General features: G+C 44.0%; 1 long non-coding RNA gene across 1 annotated transcript in view; it reads right to left on the bottom strand.

Annotated features, from left to right (window-relative positions):
• Positions 1-4,853: 4,853 nt before the first annotated feature.
• Positions 4,854-23,597, bottom strand: part of LOC141582811 (uncharacterized) — a 78,539-nt gene continuing 59,795 nt past the window's right edge. Inside the window, exons 2-3 of the long non-coding RNA XR_012515717.1 lie at positions 12,666-12,845; positions 4,854-4,935 (exon numbers count right to left, since the gene is read on the bottom strand). This is a non-coding gene — a long non-coding RNA (uncharacterized LOC141582811). The remainder of the gene's footprint in view (positions 4,936-12,665; positions 12,846-23,597) is intronic.

Raw genomic sequence — 23,597 nt, forward strand, 5'->3', positions numbered from 1 at the left:
TTGGTACACAAGGGACATACCTTAATTTAATAAAGGCCATCTATGCCATACCCACAGCCAACATAATACTGAATGGGGAAAAGTTGAAAGCATTCCCCCTGAGAATGGAAACAAGACATGGATGGCCACTCTCACCATTCCTCTTCCACATAGTACTGGAAATCCTAGCCAGGGCAATCAGACAAGTGAAAGAAATAAAGGGCATCCAAACAGGTAACTGTCTCTGTTTGCTAACAATATGATCATCTACCTTGAAAACCCAAAGGACTCCTCCAGAAAGCTCATAGAACTGATAAAATAATTTAGCAAATTTCCCAATACGAGACTAATGTACACAAATCAGCTCTTCTATACACCAACAGTGACAAAATGGAGAACCAAATCAAGAACTCAAACCCTTTCACAATTGCCGCCAAAAGAAAAAAAAAGAAAAAAAATACTTAGGAATATATCTAACAAAAGGGTGGACAGACCTCTAGTAGGAAAACTACATAACACTGATGAAAGAAAACATAGATGACACAAAGAAATGAAAACACATCACATGGCCCTGGATGGATAGAATCAATATTGTAAAAATGAGCATACTGCAATGTATGCTCATTTTTACAAACACGATGTAATTCCCATCAAAATTTTACCATCATTCTTCACAGAGTTAGAAAAATAGTTCTAAGGCCGGGCGTGGTGGCTCATGCCTGTAATCCGAGCATTTTGGAGGCCAAGGCGGGTGGATCACCTGAGGTTGGGAGTTCAAGAAAAGCAGTTCTAAAATTCATATGGAAACAAACAAGAGCCAACATAGCCAAAGCAAGACTAAGTAAAAGGAACAAATCTGGAGGCATCACACTTCCTGATTTCAAACTATAAGGCCATGGTCACCAAAACAGCATGGTACTGGTATAAAAACAGGCACATAGATCAATGGGAACAGAATAGAAAATCCAGAAATAAAACCAAATACTTACAGCCAACTGATCTTCAGTAAAGCAAGCAAAAACATAAAGTGGAGAAAGGACACCCTTTTCAACAAATGGTGCTGAGATAATTGGCCAGCCACATGTAGGAGAATAAAGCTGAATCCTCATCTCTCACCTTATACAAAAATCAACTCAGGACAGATTAAAGACTTAAACCTAAAACCTGAAACTATAAAAATTCCAGAAGATAACACTGGAAGAACCCTTTTAGGCATTGGCTTAGGCAAAGATTTTATGACTAAAAACCCAAAAGCAATTGCAATATAAACAAAGATAAATAGCTGAGAGATAACTAAAGAGCTTTTGCATGGCAAAAATAACAGTCAGCAGAATAAACAGTTAACTCACAGAGTGAGAGAAAATGTTCACAATATATACTTCTGACAAAGGACTCATATCCAGAATCTACAACAAACTCAAACAAATCAGTAAGAAAAAATCAATCGACCCCATCCAAAAGTGGGATAAAACATGAATAGACAATTCTCCAAAGAAGACATACAAATGGCTAGCAAACAATTTAATAAATGCTCAACATCACTAATGATGTGGGAAATGTAAATCAAAACAACAATACAATACCACCTTACTCCTGCAAGAATGGCCATAATCAAAGAATGTAAAAACAACGACAACAACAACAGTAGATGTTGGCATGGTTGTGGCAATTTGGGAACACTTCTACACTGCTAGAAGAAATATAAACTAGTACAGCCACTATAGAAAACAGGGTGGAGTTCCTTAAAGAACTAAAAGTAGAATTACCACTTGATCAAGCAATACCACTACTGGATATCTAATCAGAAAAAAAGTCATTATTTGAAAAAAGATGCATGTTTATAGCAACACAATTCACAACTGCAAAATCATGGAACCAACCCAAATACCCATCAATAAATGAGTGGATAAAGAAACTGGCATACATATACATGATGGAATACTACTCAGCCAAAAAAGGAATAAATTAGCAGCATTTGCCATAACCTAGATGAGATTGGTGACTTATTCTAAGTGAAGCGACTCGAGAATGGAAAACCAAATATTGTATGTTCTCACTGATATGCGGGAACTAAGCTATGAGTACACAAATGCTTAAGAATGACACAGTGGACTTCGATGACTTGGTGGAGGGGGGGAGGCACAAGGGACAAAAGCAACAAATACAATGCCGTGTATACTGCTCAGGCGATGGGTGCACTAGGATCTCACACATTACTAAAGAATTTACTCATGTAACCAAATACCACCTGCACCCCAATAACTTGTGGAAAATAAAATAAAATAACAAAGAATCTTTCTATAAAGTATTTGTTATGCACTAGGCATGGTTCTAAGAGGTTTACATATATTGATTTATTTAATATTCTCACCAACCACACTCAGGGGACACTATTGTCAACCTCATTTTACAGATGAGAGAATGAGACATAGAAAAGTTAAATTACTTACTCAATGTTACACATAATATGTGGCAAAGACAAGATTTAAAGTAATTAATAATGTGATCGTATTTTAGGGGAAAGCTCAATTGACTTGAGGAAATAAATGTGAAATGCATCAGCATTTTCTTTGTGTTTCAGCAGATAATGCATTGTGCCCCACTGCTACTGATGAACCATGTAGGAAGCTAGGTGAGACCAAAGCCGGGGTTAACCAGCAGTCTGCTGGTCAGGAGAAGGGTGAGAAGGTGCCAGTGGGGTCCTACCCATTCTCTATGAGCTTATCTAGGACTCTCCAATCTCTCTACTTTCTCATTCTGCCTAATACAAAATACAGTACAAAACCTGTCTTCCTGAGACTAAAATAATTCACCCATGCTTGGTGTCCAGGGCCCACATTAATCATGTCTGATACTTGGTTTAACAAATGCACAATGAATCATCATCACTTTCATCTCTTTTAACTATGACACAGTCATTAAAACATACCTAACTTGACTTCAAGATGCACAGGGTAGAGAATCAGAGGGTTGGATGGGCATGGGGAGCTGGGTACAGGCTCAATCTCATCTGGCCTTCACATGCCTTCCTCTAAGCCAGATTGCCTGAGGGGAGGAGCAGTGTAACATCTGCTTCCAGTGATGAAAATCCACCCTACCAACAGAATGGCCATAAATTGAGAAGAGTGAAGTACTGAGTTCTGAAACTCAGTACTTCATGAGTGAAGACTCATCCCAAACTCCTTCGATGTAAGTTTACTATCTATCTGTGGATGTTATCAGACTACATAATCTTGTAAATTTATTTAGACCATCTTTCAGTTATTTTGAGTGAATTATGCTTTTTCAATTAGTTGATGGTTGTTTTTTTAAAACTGGGAAGAAATGCAGATAACTGTTTTCTCACCATAAACTGAGCACATATGATGCTTCAAGCCATATAAATGTTTCATGGGTTTTGTGAACTGTACTGGTAGGAAGAGAATTCTGACATGTCACCTCATAATTCTGTGTGTAAAATCAACATGACAACAGCTTGAAATTGAAATCTAAGTTCAAACCTAATTAATAGTTTCATAAAATCTACAGTGGTAGTAAGTGATTGCAGGAAGGAAAAAATTATCTGGGTAGTTTTCAGCCATACTGATGTGTACAATGAATCTAGGGGTGATTAAATGTTGAGTGCATAAACAAATGAGCTAATATGTAAGTGGAATGTTGATAAATTATTGATCTATGGCCTAAATAGTACATACAACTTAGTTATATCACTGACTATCTAGATGATTCTGCTTCCATGAATTGGTTTTTCTAGCTCCATTCTTTCCATATCATCAGGAATGCTTGATTTACTACCTGGCTAACCAGGAGCTCACAGGTATCTTCTCATCCTTGAGCCAAGGGCCATCACTCATCACTGTTTCTTTCCTTGATTATTACTTGCAAGTGATAAATGTACTTGCTTTTCATCATCTCTTCTTCCAATACATGCCCCATGATGAGAAGGACTCAGCCTGGCTTGTTGTTCCCATAAGGGCAAAGGCCAACTAAAAATAAGAAGCTCAACTCTATGTAAAGGACTGAATTGTGCCCCAAACTAAATTTGCATGTGGAAGTCCTACCATCCAGTGTGACTTTATTGGAAGAGAGGGCCTTTAAAGAGTTAATTAAGGTTAGATGAGATGACAAGGATTGGGCTTCAGTATGATAAGACTGGTGTTCTTCTAAGAGGAGAAAGAGACACAAGAGATCTCTCTCCCTGTGCATGGGGAAAAGGCCACATGGGAGGGAGTGAAAAGGTAACTGTCTCCAAGATAGGAAGAGCAGTCTCACCAAAAGCCAACCCCACTGGCACCTTCGTCTTGGACTTTTGGCCTCAAGAACAGTGAGGAAATAAATATCTGTTGTTTAACTTACCCAATCTGTAGTATTTTGTTAGGAAGCCTATAATTACTAACTGACTCATATATTCTCCATGTTAAAAATAAGAAAAGAAGCACCTTTTGCTTAGGTCGTTTATTTTAGAAAGCTTGTACATCTTTGTCATTTTGAAATGTATGTAAATATTCTTAAAAGATAACTTAGTCTCATTAGTTTTAAGACCCAAGGATGCTGTTCTGAAAGCCTGGGAATCATCACTTTGAAAATTATCAAGGAAGATAACACCTCCATTTCTCAGGTTCAGTAGGAGGCTGGGAGGGTAAGTTCAGCAGGTATCTTACTCCAAGTTGCAAGACAACCTCCTTTTATAAAGACATAAGAAGTTTATTTTTTCTTTGGAAAAGCCAATTGTCTAACAGAGACTGTTACCCCAATTGCTAAGAACATTTAAAATGAAAGGTGTGTGACAAATGGGACTGTAAAGTCCCCTTGAGGACAAGTTATTGCTTACCTTGAGAATTTGTATGTTAAAGGTTGTATCTGCTTTTTATATAAAAAGGTGAGGGTTTTTTTCTTTTCTGTCTTTGCAACTGCTGAGCTGATTTCCTGAGAAGTGCATCTCACTCTGGTTTCATGCTAAAGAAATAAAGGTTATTCAATTAGAAAAAGAGGAAGTCAAACTGTCTCTATTTGCAGATGACATGATTGTATATTTAAAAGACCCCACTGTCTCAGCCCGAATCTCCTTAAGTTGATAAGCAACTTCAGCAAAGTCTCAGGATACAAAATCAATGTGCAAAAATTATGAGCATTCCTATACATCAGCAACAGACACACAGAGAACCAAATCATGAGTGACCTCCCACTCACAGTTGCTACAAAGAGAATAAAATACCTAGAAATACAACTAACAAAACATGTGAAGGACCTCTTCAAAAAGAAGGACAAACCACTGCTTAAGAAAATAAGAGAGGACAGAAACAGATATAAAAACATTTCATGCTCATGGTTAGGAGGAATCGATATTGTAAAAATGGCCATACTGCCCAAAATAATTTACACATTCAATGCTATCACCATAAGCTACCAATGAGTTTCTTCACAGAATTGGAAAATAAACACCTTAAGCTTTATACGGAACCAAAAGAGAACCTACATAGCCAAGACAATCCTAAGCACACAATTATGGATACATCATACTACCTGACTTCAAACTGTAGTACAAGGCCACAGTAATAAAAACACCGTGGTACTGGTACCAAAACAGATATGTAGACCAACGGGACAGAACAGAGGCCTCGAAAGTAACACCACACAGCTACAACTGTCTGATCTTTGACAAACCTGACAAAAACAAGCCATGGGGAAAGGATACCCTATGTAACAAATGGTGTTGTAAAAACTGGCTAGCCATATGCAGAAAGCTGAAACTTGCACCCTTCCTTGCACCTTATACAAAAATCAACTCCAGATGGATTCAAGATTTAAGCATAAGACCTAACACTGTAAAAAACCTAGGCAGTACCATTACCATTCTGGACATAAGCATAGGCAAGGACTTCATGACTAAAACAGCAAAAGCAATGGCAACAGAAGCCAAAACAGACAAATGAGATCTAAACTTAAGAACTTGTGCACAGCAAAAGAAATTAGCATTAGAGTGAACTGGCAACCAAAAGAATGGGCAAAAAATTTTGTGATACAGATGAAGAGACACTTTCAGAAGAAGACATTCATGCAGCCAACAAACATGAAAAAAAAAGCTCATCATCACTGATAACTAGAGAAATGCATATATTTGAGGTACCATCTCATGCCAATTAGAATGGCAATCATTAAAAAATCTGGAGACAACAGATGCTGGAGACAATGTGGAGAAACAGGAATGCTTTTACACTGCTGTTGAGAGTGTAAATTGTTCAACCATTGTGGAAGACAGTGTGGTGATTCCTTCAGGATCTAGAAATAGAAATATTGTTGGACCCAGGAATCCCATTATTAGATATGTACCCAAAGGATTATAACACTTTCAATTATAAAGACACGTGTACACATGTGTTTATTGTGGCACTGTTTACAATAGCAAAGACTTTGAACTAACCCAAATGCCCATCATAGACTGGACAAGGAAGATATGTCACATATACACCATGGAATACTGTGCAGCCATAAAAATAACTTCATGTCCTTTACTGGAACATGGATGAAGCTGAAAACCATCATTCTCAGCAAACTGACACAAGAACAGAAAACCCAACATTGCATGTTCTCACTCATAAGTGGGTGTTGAATAATGAGAACACACAGACACAGGTGGGGGAACATCACACACTGGGGCCCAGGGGCTGAGGGCCTAGGTGAGGAATAGCAGGCGGTGGGAGAATTGGGGAGGGATAGCATTAGGAGAAATACGTAATGTAGATGACAGGGCAATGGATGAAGTAACAACCACCATGGCATGTGTATACCTATTTAACAAGCCTACATGATCTGCACATGTATTGCCGAATTTAAAACAAATAATTTTTTCTAAAATATAAATGGATGGTGAACAATGAGACCACATGGACATAGGGAGGGGAACATCACACACTGGGGCTTGTGGGTGGTGTTGGAGGGGTGGGGAGGAACAGGCAGAGGTGGGGGGATTGGGAAGGGATAACACGAGAAATACCTAGTGTAGTTGATGGAAGGACCAGATGCAGCAAAGCACCAAGACATGTGGATACCTATGTAACAAACCTGCACGTTCTGCACATGCACCCTGGAAATTAAAGTGTAATAATAGTATTTCTTTCTCTTCTACCTTCGTGGAGAAGTTTTCTTGGTTGGGAGGAGATTTTGTTTTCAATTATGTATCTCTAACACCTCCCAGTCTCAGTGAGAATGTTAAACACATATACATATAAACATATATAAGTATATGTGTGTGTGTGTGTGTATATATATGTATATAAACATCTTCTAAATTAATACTTTATCTCTTCATCTGTATTAGTCCAATTTGCATTGCTGTAATAAAGGGATACCTGAGGATGGGTAATTTATAGGGAAATGAGTGTGATTAGACTCATGGTTGTGCAGACTGTCCAAGAAGCATGGCACCAGCATCTGCTTCTTGTGAGACTCAGGGAGCTTACAACCATGGCAGAAGGCAAAGGGGAGCTGGCACCTAACATAGTGAGAGAGGAAGCAAGAGAGAGACGGGGGCAGTATCACACTTTAACCAGATCTCAGTGAGTGAAGGGAGCAGGAATTCAGCCATTACCGTGAGGAGGGCACCAAGCCATTCATGAAGGATCTGCCCGATGAGCCAACACCTCCCTCCCAGCAGGCCCTACCTCCAACACTGGGGATCACATTTCAACATGAGATTTGAAGGGGCCAAACATTCAAACGATATCACCATCTCTGTTACTACTGTATCTACACAGATAATGAGGGGTTCTGTTAGACTTTATTACATCTTAATTCTGCTGCCCATATCAGATAAACAATGGTAGGCTGGTAATGAGGAATCAGAAGTATAGGCCAAAAGTGGTTTTACTCAAATGGCCATAGCATCATTTTAAATGTTTGGAAAAATTAGATTTCTTGGGTTAGTGCACTGATTAGTGGGAAATGCCCTGTGCTTGCTGTTGGAAGAATGTGGATCTGAACTCTGTTCCACCACTGACTCTCTATGTGAGTCTTACCAGTCTCCTAATTTCACCCTGAAGCCCAATCTCCTCATCTGAAAAAGTCTCTTGTTTCTTATAGGGTCACTGAGAGACCAGATGAAATATTACAGGTGTGCTTTGCGTGATGAACACTTGTACCCTAGTGTTTTCTTAGTATTCACTAACCTTGCCATCTAAAGGGACTGTGACATTTACCAGCTAGTTTCCAAAGGGGTTTACTCCTAAAGGAAAGGAAAACTGATTTTTCCATTTCCAGTTCATCTGTCCATTCTTCTACTCCTTTAAACTTCTTCACAAAGACTTTCTTGCCTGTCAGCATTATATTCTATCTTTAATAACATAGGACATGGTGCTTACAGTTTTGCACATTTAATTTGTTCTGCATTGGGGGTTATGGTTCCTAAGGGGGATGCCTTATCAAGTTACCCTGCCTTTTCAGCTAAAGAATTCAAGGTGTTTATAAACTGAGGAAATACAGTGACTTCAAGTGGAAAATAAAATGAGGAATAACTGCATACTACAAGATAGCAGTGCAGTTTAGAGCTAGAACAGGCCTAGTGTGTTCTAAATCTAGCATAAACACATTTTGTTATAAATACGAATTTTAAGTAAACAACCAAGCTTTCTGTTGTGATTTATTTATCTAGGTTTCTCTCTAATTTGGTCTTGAGTTCTCTCTTTAAAGGAGGCCAGAAACCAACCCATCTCCAGGAGAGCCCTGGCCAGGAGGAAAGGCAGGCTCTGGGGTGTCAGTCAGGTAAGGCACAAGGAGGAGGCAATACCAAAACACAGGAACAGAAGAAATCTCTAACTTACACATCCTGGAGAAGTTTGGGGAGTGTCTGGAGCCCGAGGGGCAGTCTGAAGGCCATGAGGAACCAGAGAGCAGAGGAAGGGCCTGAAGCTTTCTTCTCAGGCTTTCCCGTGAGGGTGTGGCTTTGCTGATTTAAGAGAACATGTGGAGCTGGGCTTATTTACAGGGCTCCGGTGTTGACCATTAGGTTTTATCATGATCAGCAGCTGTATGATGGGTGGGTTCCAATTCAGTTGGATGAAGAACAAATGCGCCACATCACAACCAGTCAGGGAGGGGGAGGGTTACCCAGATCGGAGGGGATACAGTGAGACTGGGCTTCAGACAACTTAGGTCAGGTCTGAAAATTGATGCTGAGGCAGCAACTATTAAACACATTTATGGCAGCTTTCCCCGAAACCTGGCTTTTAAATCATTTATATTACACATGAACAAAAACTAAACTGAAAAAGTTTGGAAATAACCCCTTTGGTTTGCACTAACAAGTGGGAATGAAGTTTCTAGGTTGTCCTATTTTAAGTAAAATGACAATGTTATTGAAGTTTTCCTATTCATAGGATCTCCTATTATAAGTAAAATGACAATGTCATTTCATCTTAAAGCTAAGATATGAAAATATAGAGGGTAATATGTAGCCCTTTACCTGAGTTGTCAAAGTGTTTCTGTTCATAAAGGCCGTTTTAAGTTTTAGTTTCAGATTTATCTTGTTATTTTAGTGCAGTCTAGGTGAAAATATTCTTTTGAGGCTGTAAGACACATGTTCCCATTTGGAAAAAAGATATTTCATTGACCATATATGTTTCTATTATGATTGTCGAGTGTTTGTTTTATCTAGAGGTTTATATTGCTAAAGAAGTTGCCTATGGTTACAGTTTGCAGCCAACAAGTTACCTTGAATTAGCAAAGGTGGCTCTTGTTATAGGAATGCTGTGGCGTGAGGCTGAACCATAGTTCTCATATTGTGGTTCCTGAACCAGCAGCATCAGTTGTGTCTGAGAACTTATTATAAATGCAAATTCTCAGACCCCACCCAGAGCTACTGAATAAGAAACTCTGAGTGGAAACCAGCAATCTGTGGCCCAAGAAGCCCTACAGGTGATTCTGGATTGCACTAGAGAGCCATCAATTTAATGTTACAGAAACCCCTTTAGGGTTTCTACAGCACATTGCTTCAGTAATATAAATGTTGATTTTATTTTACTTAATGGCATATGTGATATAAATGGTATATTAATGTAGTATAAATGACTATAAATGGTAGCACATTACTTAAATAATATAAATGGTCAACATTTTAAAAGTCTTTTAGCTGGTACTGAAAACCACTATCCTGTTTAACAAGGGTTCAGCCTAACAATAGTGGTGGTCATCACAATTCAGTTTTGGCCAGTTGGTCCTGTTCAGAGGCACAGTCAGTGATTCACCCAGAGGACTCACAATGAGTTGCAAACACGTCCCTTCTGCAGAGCTCAGACTGAGATGCCTTTTGAGGTGCTAACTGGCCAAAAATTTTAAATGTCATTGCGATTTACCCTGCCCTCATCTTCACCCTCATTCTGGGTCTTTGCTTTCCTTGAAACAGTCGCTTTCCCTGTGACTTTATTTATCCTCTCTCACTGTGTGCCCTTCCTCAAACTTGCAGAGAATCCACAAGATTCAGTAATCACCTTCTGAAGGTAGTTTCAGAACGGACTGCTCTCTTAACTATATCTCTATCTTCGTAAACACAGTCACTTAGATGTCCTCCTGTTAACGTCAGCACAAATAAATAAAACTGAATGTGTGCCTCACATCAACTTTCTATCTGAGCGTCCACATTTTTGTCAGTGGGAGGTTGCATAGATCTACAAGTTACCCTGATTTCCCTTTCTCCTTTGCTGGCTTGACCCTGGAATGAGCTATAGATTTTCATAATATATATCATATTTATCCCTTTTCTCCATTACTGTATTTAGAATGTAAACACCTGAACTGGAAAACTGTTTTCCAAAAGGCCTTCTTCTGTCCCTTTCTTATTCCCTCCCTCTCTCTCCTTTCTTCCCTTTCTCTTAATTCCGTCCTTTTTTACTTCTCTCCTCCTTTCTTTCCTCCCCTTCCTTCCACAAACAGACGGCAAAATAAATGATTTAGCTCCTCTCCTTCTAGGTGTCCCACTGACTAAGAGCAGCCTTTGGATTCTTGAGCCTCAAAGTTCTCCACGTTCTGCTGACAATCTACTTCTTTCATCTTCACTCCATCCACTTCCTGTATTGACTCTTACTGGGTCTCAAACTCAGACACACCGAAAAGCCTGATTGAAAGAGATATTTGAGCCCAAATTCTAGGGTTTATGACACAGTAGTTTCATGGTAAATCCCAAGATTTAACATTTCTGAAAGGTTTTCCTGTGCTACAGATAGAATGTTGGTATCTCCCACAAATTCATATGTCAAAGTCCTAACCCCGCAGTGTGTCTGTATTTAGAGATAGGGTCTCTAAGAAAGTAAGTAAAGTTAAATGAAGTCATAGGGTGGGGCCCTGGCCCGATGAGATTAGTGTCCTTATAAAATAAGGTGTTATTATAAAATAAAACACCAGAGAAAGGAAAGGAAAGGAAAGGAAAGGAAAGGAAAGGAAAGGAAAGGAGAAAGGAAAGGAAAGAAGAAAGAAAATGAAAGGAAAGGAAAGCAAAATCAGATGTGGGTGTAAGGCACACTAGCATGAGCAGGGGTGCGGTGTTGGTGGCAGATAAGATAATCAGGGAAACCTTCTCTGTGAATGTGATAGAAGTGAGGGATGAGCCCTGGGAACTAATTTGAAGTTTCTTCAAACGGTTGCAAGTAGATTTACCGTATGACTCAATGATTCCATTCCTAGCTATATGCCCCAAAGACCTGAAAACAGGTGTTCAAACAAAAACTTGTATGCTCTTTAAATGTGTCAAGATCATAAATATGCAGGAAAGACTTTGAAACAGTGTCAAGAAAACTGGATCAGAATGAAAAAACATATTATACTCCCAAGCAGGGCAAGAGGTAAAAGTTAAATGAGTTTGTGAACTGAATTATCATGTAGGAACCATGCTGATTTCTTGATCTAGGGGTTATGCGGTGGTAACCTAGGAGAGTTTCCACACTTTGGATAAAATATACCAGAGTATTTTGTGGGATATTGCAAATCTGGTACAGCAATAACTGGTGGGAACTCTAAGAAAAGAAACAGGTTATATTTTGCACTGCTACTGGAAGTTTCCTAGAAGTATGACATTATTAAAAAGTAAATTACTTTTTAAAACAACCATATCAATACTATGCCAGAAAAGCAGAGACATCACCAAAATCCACTATAGAGGCTACTCTTCATCCAAAGCTGTGAACCCTTATAAAAGCCTCAATGTCAACCAACTCCACTTAGTAGATATTATTATACTTATTAGTATTAGAGGCTGCTGTGTGGACACATTTGTTTTACTGCACAGTGTGGATATTAGTGTTAGGGCATGGTGTACATATTATATTGGTGTTGGAGAACAGTGCAGATATTACATTAACATCAGGGAACCATATGGATAGTATTACATTAGCATTAGAAGCAACAGTGTGGATATCAGATTAGCATTAGAATATTATATTGGTGTGGATATTATGTTGGTGTTAGGGTACGGTATGGATATCATAGTAATGATAGGGCACGGTGTGATTATTATATTAGAGGCCACTGTGAGAACATATCTTAGCAGCCACTGTGTCTGGATATAGACAATGATGTCAGGATGTAGTCATAATGATGGGATTTGGGGATTTCATTTTTCTAGATGAATTTCTTCCTTTGCTGAGTACTCTAAAGACTCTCTTCTCTGCACTCTGGCCGTGGAAAAGAAGCTTTTTACTCACCAATGAACAAGACTTAGTTGACACCACCGTCGTGCTGCCCCGAGGAAGTCTTCTGGCACCTCAGAGGGAAGTTGGTCAGGGGTGGGTTCGTGCGCCCTCTGGTGGCGCCAGAGCTCAGCACAGATACTCTTGCTCAGTTTCTCAGCAGACGTGCACCCCCGCCTGGCTGTCCTGAAATACCTATAAAATTCAATATTGAGTTTACTCAATGTAATAATTTTAGAAATTCAAACCAAAATGAAGCCCATTGTAGCCATTCCTTCCCAAAGACGGTGATGGACGACTTTGGAAGCCATGTAGAATAAAATGAATATATACACAAATTTAGAAAAACAAAAGCCTACTCAAAATAGGCCAGAGACTGTAATTTTAAATGCAAAACTATAAAAAATCTAAAAGAAAATCTATATGACGTTGAGTTTGGTGTTGACTTGTAACACAAAACATCAAATGCCAATTCATGAAAATATTGATAACAGACTTCATAAAACTAAGTATTCTACTGTGCAAAACTGTATGCAGAGAACAAAAAGAAAAGAGAGATGCGAGAAGATAATTACAAAACACATAAGTGATTTTAAAACCGGGTAAATATCTGAACAGATACCTAACCGAAGCAAATATACTGATAGTAGGCTGGACATGGTGGCTCATGCCTGTCATCCCACAACTTTTGAAGGCTTAGACGGGTAAATAATCTGAGGTCAGAGTTCCAGACCAGCCTGGCCAACATGGTGAAACCCGTCTCTACTAAAAATACAAAAAATTAGCCACACGTGCTGGTGGGCACCTGTAATCCCAGCTGCTTGGGAGGCTGAAGCAGGAGAATCGCTTAAACATGGGAGGTAGAGGGTGCAATGAGCCAGTATCGTGCCATTGCACTCCAACCTGGGTTACAACCTCCATCTCAAAAAATAATAATAATAATAATTAATAACATATCTGGTACGTGTTGATATGTTAATACAAAGGAAAACTAGTTTGGGTCTACACAGGAAATCTGCATTTTCCTCCCAATTTCAGTGTGATTCTAAAACTAAATTAAAATAACACCTTTATTTAAAAATTGTAATTTTTTAAAAATATCTCCTTATTTGTACTAATAATAAGTAGTAATTGACACTAACTACTCCTACTTTTCAAAACAAGGGCATTCATGATGCTGCAAAGTAATTTATGCAAATATATATTTTCAATGAAATGCCTATTTTACAAGAGTCATGTTAAAATAACACATCCATGTAAACATATTTATCATATTTTTTTCTCTTGTGGTTTGGTTCACTCTCTAGGAAATCTGGTCACCTTAGAACCAAGGAAAGAATTCAGATTTTGGAGACTATTTCAATTTACAGCAGGACGTTTTCAAAAGTATAACTTTTTAAAAAAAAAATTAAAATAGCAATTGATTGTGACTGAATCATTTATTATAATGAATGCTTGTCTTTGTTTTGTTTCCCAGCATTCCTTTTAGGTATAATACAACAAAAGCAAATATTTTCCACTGGAAAAAATATTCAAAGAAAGACTGTAAAGGGAATTTGTGACCACAATTATTCAATGTTTCATGACGATGCCTTCTAATACTGAAAAGTTTAAAGGGATAGTCAAAGTTATTCCCCCAAAGATGCTTTGAAGAAATTGATTAAACTAGAGAAACAAAAGTGGCAGGACAATCAATGCGACATCAGATGTCACCGTGTCTCGTGAGAAAAAGTAATTTACCTTTAGAGGATCGCTAAGAATTCCTGGAAGCCCAGACTCTGGAATGCATCTAAATTTAGTTGTCAATATCACTAGCAATGAATGTGATAAAAAGGGATCTGTGTTTTATTTGTGTAATACAATACCAACGCAGTATTTAATGCTCCAAGGAAAATAAGTTATACCTGAAATACAGTTGACAATATCAGAATCAAAATAAGCTTCCTGACCAGGCATGGTGGCTCATGCCTATAATCCCAACACTTTGAGGGGCCAAAGCAGGTGGATCACCTGAGGTCAGGAGCTTGAGACCCGCCTGACAAACACGGAGAAACCCCATCTCTACTAAAAATGCAAAAATTACCCAGGCGTGGTGGTGCATGCCTGTTATTCCAGCTACTGGGGAGGATGCGGCAAGACAATCGCTTAAACCAGGGAGGAGGTGGGTGTGCTGGGCCAAGATCACACCATTCCTCTGCCCTACTGTCTATGTAAAAATGCAACTTCACTGAACCAGACTAAATTGTATTCAGTGGAAGGCTGATCAAAAAATTCAAAAGAATGCAACTTTTGTTTATCTACTTCTGACCTAGAACCACCCCCCACCCCACCTTCCTACTTCCAGTTGTTCCACCTCACTGAACCAAATGACTTTACATCTTGCACATATTGATTGGTGTCTCATGTCTCTCTAAATTATGTAAAAGCAAGCTCTACCCTGACCACCTTGGGCCCATGTTGTCACGACCTCCTGAGGCTGTGTCATGGGTATGTCCATAACGTTGGCGAAAGAAGCTTTCTACTTTACTGAGACCTGACTCAGATATTTAGGGATCACAATCCACAATCACCATGGTGTGACATTTGACTACAGCATTCAGTACAGAGATGAGCTATACAGGTATGGTATGTAGCCTGAAAGCAAGAAGCTATACTATATCACTTACACCATCCAGGTTTTATAAGGACACTCGATGGTGTTTGCACAAAGATGAAATCACTAAGGACACATTTCTCAGAAAGTATCCACATCGTTAGGAGATGCATCACTGTGTTTTAAATGGTTAAAGCCTAGGAGGAAAAAAAAAGCAACAGAACTCCTGTTATGGTTTAATAACAAAGCTTAATAGAGTTAACACATTTCATCTAATCTAAGATACTAATGATTAACAAACATTATTTTATGCACCATCAGAAGTAGGTTGCCAAAAAAACCGACTTTCTCAATAACAACAACAAAAAAAAACCTTACTTTTGTTAATGTCAGTAAAGTAAAATGAAAATGAATTATGGTTCTGATACATTAAATCAAAGAAGGAAGAAGCCGTTAGCCTGAGGTCTTGCCTAAGCAAATGGAAACCAAACTTGGAGTCATTTAAACTGACTTAAAAACATTAACCAAACAACCAGTCAATAACAAAAAGCCCAGCTGCCAGCTGGCTGTATGATTAGGGATGCTGAGGGAACCATCCCCACAACCAGCCGTCACCCAGCTGGAGCCAACGAGAAACCTCACTCAGCTGCCTCCACTAAAAGCTCGAAGCCCCAAGCTCTTTTTTCCATTCTGCTGCTTCAGGCATGATTCGTGAATCATTCCTTTGCTCAAACTGTTTAAATTTATTTGGCCTAAAATTTTTCTAACCCCTGTATCCTAACCCCTAACTGGTAACCCCGAACTCTAACCCTATCCGCTAGCCCTAATATTCACCCTAAACCCTAATCATACGTTAGTTTCTACGTTTGCACTGATATGTCCGTGTTGAGTATTAAAACTGCGGTACTGGCAGGGCCGCATGAGTAGTGCGGATTTTATAGTAACATTTTTGGACTGAGGCCTTGCATTAGCATTAGGTGTTTTCTACCTGAGCACTGGGGTTATTGTATTCGTATTTCAGAGGCCATATCTGCCTCAGGAACGCTCCATTTGTCTTCTGAGGCTGATGGGTGCACCTCACACTGCAGCCGCCTGGCCTTGGGCGGGAGAACCCAGGTGCGCAGGGTTCAGAGGGGCTTTTTGTGTCCAGTTTCCCACACAGAGCTCTTCGTACTAGTCTCTGACCCTCAGCAGTCAGGAATGCAAACAGGAAGGATTACTCATCGTGGACATGGCCCAGAGTTGTCCCAAACCGAGGCTGTGCCTGCTACGTCTGTGCCGTGGAGAACGCAGCTCCGCAGATTGCCGTGACACCCACTGAAAAGACACGCTCAGGCGCCCCCTGCTGGTGGCCAGGCGGTGTGGAGCCCTCTTGCTCATGGACCTGTGCCTGTACCCCCCTGATGGCAGCTGGGGCCACTGCAAGCTCCTCTTGCAGTAAGAACCCCGCCCCAAGGTCTGTGCTGAGGAAGACGCAGTTACACCCTCACAATGCCCCCCAGTTCTATAAGGAGGAGAACGCAACTCTGCAGACCGCTGTGACTCAATGCACGCTGGTGGTGTGACACGATACACACCGGTGGAGGAGCCTCAAGAATCTGAAAGGTGGGTGTGGGCGCCCCTACTGGGGTGCTCACGATGCTGTGCCCACGCCCCCTTCTGGCTAGGTCCACTGCAGGGCCCTCTGACAGTGTGGTGACCGGCATCACCTGCTGGCAGCTGGAGCACTGCAGGGCCCTCTTGCTCAGTGTAGTGGCAATATGCCCGCTGCTGGCAAACAGGACAGTGCTACATCATCTTGCTCACAGTGTGGTGCCTGTGCTGCTGGGCACTCTTACTCTTAGTGGAGTGGGGTCACGCCCCCAGCTGGCCGCTGGGGCACTGCAAGACCCTCTTGCCCATAGTGTCCTGGCAACACTCCCGTGATGGGAACTAGAGCACTGCAGGGTTCTCTTGCTCATGGTGTCGTATTCGCTGGGATTACAAGCATGTGCCACCATGCCTGGCTAATTTTGTATTTTTAGTAGAGACAGGATTTCTCCATGTTGGCCAGGCTGGTATCGAACTCCCAACCTCAGGTAATCTGCCCGCCTCAGCCTACCAAAGTGCGGGGATTATGGGCATGAGCCACCTAGCTCGGCCTAATTTTTTGATTTGTCATAGAGATGGGATTTTGCCATGTTACCTATGCTGTGGGGTTTCCTTCTGATGAGATGAAAATATTCTGGAATTAGGTAGAGGAGATGGCTGTACAGCATTGTGAATGTACTAAAAATGAACTGTACACATTACAATGGAAGAAATGGTGACTTATACAAATTTTATTTTGATTTGTTACTTTTTTTTTTTTTTGGTCTGACATTACCCTAGGCTTGTCAGTCAATATTTTGATTTTTTTAAAGAGGACAACGATGAGTTGAAATGTTTAAGGACCTATCAGTAGAAATGGGAAGAAGACAGCACATGGCTGGGTGCGGTGGCTCATGCCTGTAATCCTAGCACTTTGGGAGGCCAAGGTGGGTGGATCACCTGCGGTCAGGAATTCAAGACCAGCCTGGCCACCATGGTGAAAACCCATCTTTAAAAAAGAAGAAGAAGAAGACAGCGCAGAAGAGGGCAGGGCTGATACTCAAGGGAGACGGCATGCTCCCCACGGCCTCCTGCTGTCTGCGGGGCACCTGGAGCCCTGAGGCCCCGCTCCTGCCTGACCCCCTGCCTGCTGGCTCCTTACCATCTGGCTTCTGCGGCTTCTTCAGCTCCCACTGCCCCCAGAGTGAAGGCTGCTCGTCCACACTCACCTGGCATCGGTGACGCCAGCAGTGTTTCCCGTGCACACGCTCTCCAGCTGCACGTAGACCGAGCAGTTGACCCAGCTCCACTTGGGGTCACAGATGGCCAGGAAGTTGGGGTGCAGGTGGCCGATCGTGTACTTGGCCAGGTCTGTCAGAGACTGGCTCACAGCCACCCCAAAGAGGAAGGTCCCCAGCACCTTGTACACGGCAGCCACATAATTATTGAAGTCACAGCAGGAATAGAGCCGGTCTGTGGGCACCACGTAGGCTTCTCCTGCCGAGACCTGCGTGTGGGGCAGCCGCAGCGACCAGCGGAGGTCCTGGTCAGCCCATGGGCCCTTAGTGGGCCTCAGTCCTCCCCATGGGCCTCCCCAAGGCTGCTGCAGAGCTGGGGACTCTAAAGGTGCCCTAGCTGGGCTCGGTGGCTCCATGCCTGCCAGCCCAGCACTGCGGGAGGCTGAGGCGGGAGGATCACCTGAGGTCGGGCATTCAAGACCAGCCTGACCAACATGGTGAAACCTGTCTCTACTAAAAATACAAAAATTAGCATGCCTGTAGTCCCAGCTACTGGGGAGACTGAGGCAAGAGAATCACTTGAACCCAGGAGGCAGAGGTTACAGTGAGCGGAGATCCTGCCATTGCACTCCAGACGACAACAAGAGCAAAACTCCATCTCAAAACACAAAAGGGGGTTCCTATTACCCACAAGTACCACTCGGGGCAAGGCTGTGTCCCCCAGCCCCCCCACAGACCTCCAGGCCACCCCCATCAGGAACCCAGGGTTAGGCTGTACCCCATCCTGCCCCCCTCCCTGTCCCTCTGAACCCCTCCTGCCTTACAAGGATGATGGTGGCTGTGATGGTGACCCCGGCCAGAGCCCAAGGGTGATGGTGTCTGGACGATAGGGGTACCAGATGGAGTCATCCCCACAGTAAAATCCTCGGTTATACGGGGTGTTCACCAGCGACAGGACAGTGAAGGACAGGGAGGCTGGAGGGGGAGAAGGGCCTGGGAGCTGTGAGGTTCTCAAACCAGCTGGGCCATGGGGCCCCCACACCCACCTTGGCCTCGAGGCCTGCTCCCACCAACAAAGGAAGAGCTTTCCTCACAGCACATGGGAGGTCCAAGCGACACTCCTTTCCCATCACCCTCAGATGAGCATGAACTCCTCAGGCCCTCTCCCCCTCACACCCTCCCTCTGCCCCTTGAAAAACCGGGCAAGGCCGGGTGCGGTGGCTCAAGCCTGTAATCCCAGCAATTTGGGAGGCCGAGGCGGGTGGATCACGAGGTCAAGGGATCGAGACCATCCTGGTGAACATGGTGAAACCCCATCTCTACTAAAAACACAAAAAAATCACCTGGGCATGGTGGTGCATGCCTGTAATCCCAACTACTCAGGAGGCTGAGGCAGGAGAATTGCCTAAACACAGGAGGCGGAGGTTACACTGAGTGGAGATCCTGCCACTGCACTCCATCCAGCCTGGGTAACAAGAGCGAAACTCCGTCTCAAAAAAAAAAACAAAACAAAACAAAACCAGGCAAACACTCACCTCTGGGCCTTTGCACAGGGACTTCTCTCTGCCCAGAATATCTTATTTTTATTTTTAAAAGTAGAGACAGGGGTCTGATGCTGACCAGGCCGGTCACAAACTCCCAGGCTAGAGCGACACCCCAGCCTCAGCCTCTCAAAGTGCCAAGATTACAGGTGTGAGACAAAGTGCCGGGCACCAAAGTGACTCTCACTTCTGCTCAGTTTCATCTCCCCTCCCGGCTGTCCCCACCGGTGTCCCTCTCACAAAAGGAAAGGTCTGTTTAGCCGTGCGTGGTGGCATGTGCCTGTAATCCAACTACTTGGGAGGCTGAGGCAGAAAAATTGCTTGAAACCGGAAAATGGAAGTTGCAGTGAGCCGGGATCGCGCCACTACACTCCAGCCTGGCAACAGAGCAAAACTCTGTCTCAATTTATTAAAAGAAAATAAATAAATAAATAAAAATAAAAGAGAAGTTCTGCTCTTTCTCCCTATTGTGCCATGTGGAATTACGCAGTCACCTGTGGGACACTGGACTTAATCTCCCTGCCTCCACCCGCCAGCACCAGAAGTCTATCATGTTCAGGACAGAGACCCTGGAGGCTGCTTAGAGCCTGGCCAGCGCAGATGTTTAATAAACATCTGTTAAAACAGGCAGGACTTATTTCAACCTAAGAGCTGGCCAGAGAAGTCAGGAAAAGGCAAAAGCAGGGGCACAGCGGAGGTACCTTCATGCTCACCCTGCCCGCCACTGACCCTCCTGCCAGGGCACATGCCAGCCACGTGGTAACTCAGGGACAAAAGGCACATTCTTCTCAACTCCACACTTGCGGAAGGTGTCACATAGCACTGGGGCTCCCGGGGCCCTGCTGAGCTGAGGGTGGCCAGGGAAGCCGGAGTCAGCTACAGAGGGCAGGGCCCGGGGCAGCTCCCTGTTCCACGTGGCAGGTGCACAACAAAAGCGCAGGGTGTCTACCCCAGAGAATAACGAAGGCAGGGCGTCTTTGACCCAGCAGGGCAAGGACAAAAAAGCGTGGCTCTTCTAAATTCTGAGAGTCTGAGGAGGGACAGGGAGCCTCACGCTCCTCCCTGCATGCCAGCTGCAAGGGTCCTAGGACATAGCAAGCCTTCGATGCTGGCTGAGTCTGCGGAAATAAAGCAGTGAAGACAGCAGAGGTCTGCCTCACAGGGCAGAAAAGGCAGAGGGAATGCAGAACAGAACAGGCAGCGTAGGTGCCCAGATCTGGGACGGTGCCTGGAGAGGCGAGCGCTGGGGCAGAGGGGGCTGCCATGTTAAGAGCCCAGCTGCTGCTGGGGTGCAGGGGCGGCTGGCACCGCTGTGAGTGAGGGCAGAGACCAGGGAGGAGGCTCCTGCAATTGCCCCGCGGTGGAAGGTCAGGGTCACAGGACTGCAGCTGCTCCCCGCGGCTCTCAGCAGGCAGAGGCTCACACCGGTTGGCCTCCGTGTCCGACCTCCCTGCCCCAGTAACTCCAGCTAGAGACTCAGACATCCCCATGACAACCGGCCCCAGGCTTCCCTCTGCCTGGAAAGCTCACCCTGGGGTCCCCAGAACAGGCACCTTCTCTTCCTTTGACCCCCAGGAGCCTTCCCGCCCTCACGCTGCCCCCACAGCCCCATCAGGAACCTGTGGACTGCACTGTGACGGGCCGGAGCTTCCAGAATGGAGGTGCCCTCGGCCTGGCCGCCACCCCTGGCACGCAGCAGCCACAGCCAACCCCACCCCGGCGGCACCTCCCGGCTGTGCAGCCTCCAGCAGGCGACTCCGCGCGACTGCCCCTCCCTCACAGGCCGTTTATGGAACTGTTTAGGTTATCTGCATGCTGCTGAGCGCCTGGCTGCTAGAAAGTGCCACATACATGTTTAAGTAACTGACAGCACAGCTGCTCAGGACATGGCACCCAGGGCTGGCAGACACCCCACGGAGACCTCGTGCTGTCCCCTGGCCCCCCCAACAAGGGTCTACTTCGGAGTTCAGAGGGCTTGGCCAGAGAACCAGGAAACGCGCTGGGGAGGAGCGCACCCTCGCCCCCACGCGGTGACAGATCCGTGATGCCATTGTCCCTTCAGCCACAGAGCAAACACTTGGCCTTTGTTTCTGGGACCCTGGCGGGAGGCCTCGGGGCACTGCTTCCCCCCACCTGGCCCAATAACCCGCGGGACAGGTTTCGGTCTCCCGAGGTACCGAAGCCTGGGACTCAGCTTTTCTCTCCAAGTGTCTCCCCCGCCCGAGGCGCAGGGGTTCGAATCCCACCGACGCGCAGGGCCTATGCCTATCTATTTATTATTATTATTATTTTTGAGACAGAGTTTACTTCTCGTTGTCCATGCTGGAGTGCAATCTCAGCTCACTGCAACCTCTGCTTCCCAGGTTGAAGCAATTCTTCTGCCTCAGCCTCCCAAGTAGCTGCAATTACAGGCACATGTCACCATGCTTGTCTAATTTTGTATTTTTAGTAGAGGTGGGGTTTCTGCATGTTGGTCAGGCTGGTCTTGAACTCCTGACCTCAGGTGATCCATTCAACTTGGCCTCCCAAAGTGCTGAGATTACAGGGATGAGTGACCTGGGTTTTGGTTTTTGTTTGTTTTTTGAGATGGAGTCTTGCTCTGTCTCCCAGGCTGGAGTGCAGTGGGATGATCTCGGCTCACTACAACCTCCACCTCCCAGGTTCAAGCAATTCTCCTGCCTCAGCTTCCCGAGTAGCTGAGATTGTAGGCACATGCCACCACGCTGGGCTAATTTTTGTAGTTTTAGTGGAGTCAGGGTTTCACCATGTTGGCCAGGCTTGTCTTGGAACTCCTGACCTCAGGTGATCCACCCGCCTCAGCCTCCCAAAGTGCTGGGATTACAGGCATGAGCCACCTCACCTGTACACTATGCCTATCTCATTGTATTTCTAAAAGGAGAGGGAAGAAAAATAATTGTATTTCCATCCTCACAGTAACTCCATGAAGGAGATAATATCATTTACCTTTTACAAATGTGAAACAAAAGCTCCAGCTTTTTTTTTTTTTTTTGAGATGGAGTTTCGCTCTTGTTACCCAGGCTGGAGTGCAATGGCGCGATCTCGGCTCACCGCAACCTCCGCCTCCTGGGTTCAAGCAATTCTCCTGCCTCAGCCTCCTGAGTAGCTGGGACTACAGGCACGCGCCACCATGCCCAGCTAATTTTTTGTATTTTTAGTAGAGACGGGGTTTCACCACGATGACCAGGATGGTCTCGATCTCTCGACCGCGTGATCCACCCGCCTCGGCCTCCCAAAGTGCTGGGATTACAGGCTTGAGCCACCACGCCCGGCCCAGCTTTTTTTTTTCTGAGACAGTGTCTCACTTTGAAGCCCAAGCTTGAGTGCAGTGGCATGACCTTGGCTCACTGCAGTCTTGACCTCTGGGACTCAAGTGATCCTCCCACTTTAGCCTCCTGAGTAGCTGGGACTACAGGGGGACACTGCCACACCTGGAAAAATTTTTGAAATTTTTTGTAGAGATGGGCTCTTGCTATGTTGCCCAGGCTGCTCTCAAACTCCTGGGGTCAAGCAATCCTCCCACATCGACCTCCCAAGGTGCTGGGATTACAAGCATGGTCGCTCCAGCTTTTTTTTTCCCCCCAAGGCCACATTAAGCTGTTAGCGACTGAGTCAAGAGTCCTGGGGTCTGCTGACTCCTACTTCAGTGTTCCTTCAGCTAAACTACAGCCACTGTCATTCCTGGAAGTTGCCTGACAGTGGACTGAGATGCATTATTTGGGTGTGTAGCACAAACAGAGGAACATATCTTAGGAGACAGAATCCTGAAGCTCTGATGGGGCCAGCATGTATTCTGGGGAAAGGTTCCATAGCTCCCATCTATGACCAGTGAATAGGAATTAGGTACCAGGCGTGGTGGCTCAAGCCTGGAATCCCAGCACCTTGGGAGGCTGGGGTGAGTGGATCACTAGATCAGTCCAAGACCAGCCTGGCCAATATGGCAAACCCCGTCTCTACTAAAAATACAAAAATTAGCTGGGCCTGGGAG

This window comes from Saimiri boliviensis, chromosome 2 (genome assembly GCF_048565385.1).
Source record: "Saimiri boliviensis isolate mSaiBol1 chromosome 2, mSaiBol1.pri, whole genome shotgun sequence".
Classification (NCBI taxonomy): domain Eukaryota; kingdom Metazoa; phylum Chordata; class Mammalia; order Primates; family Cebidae; genus Saimiri; species Saimiri boliviensis.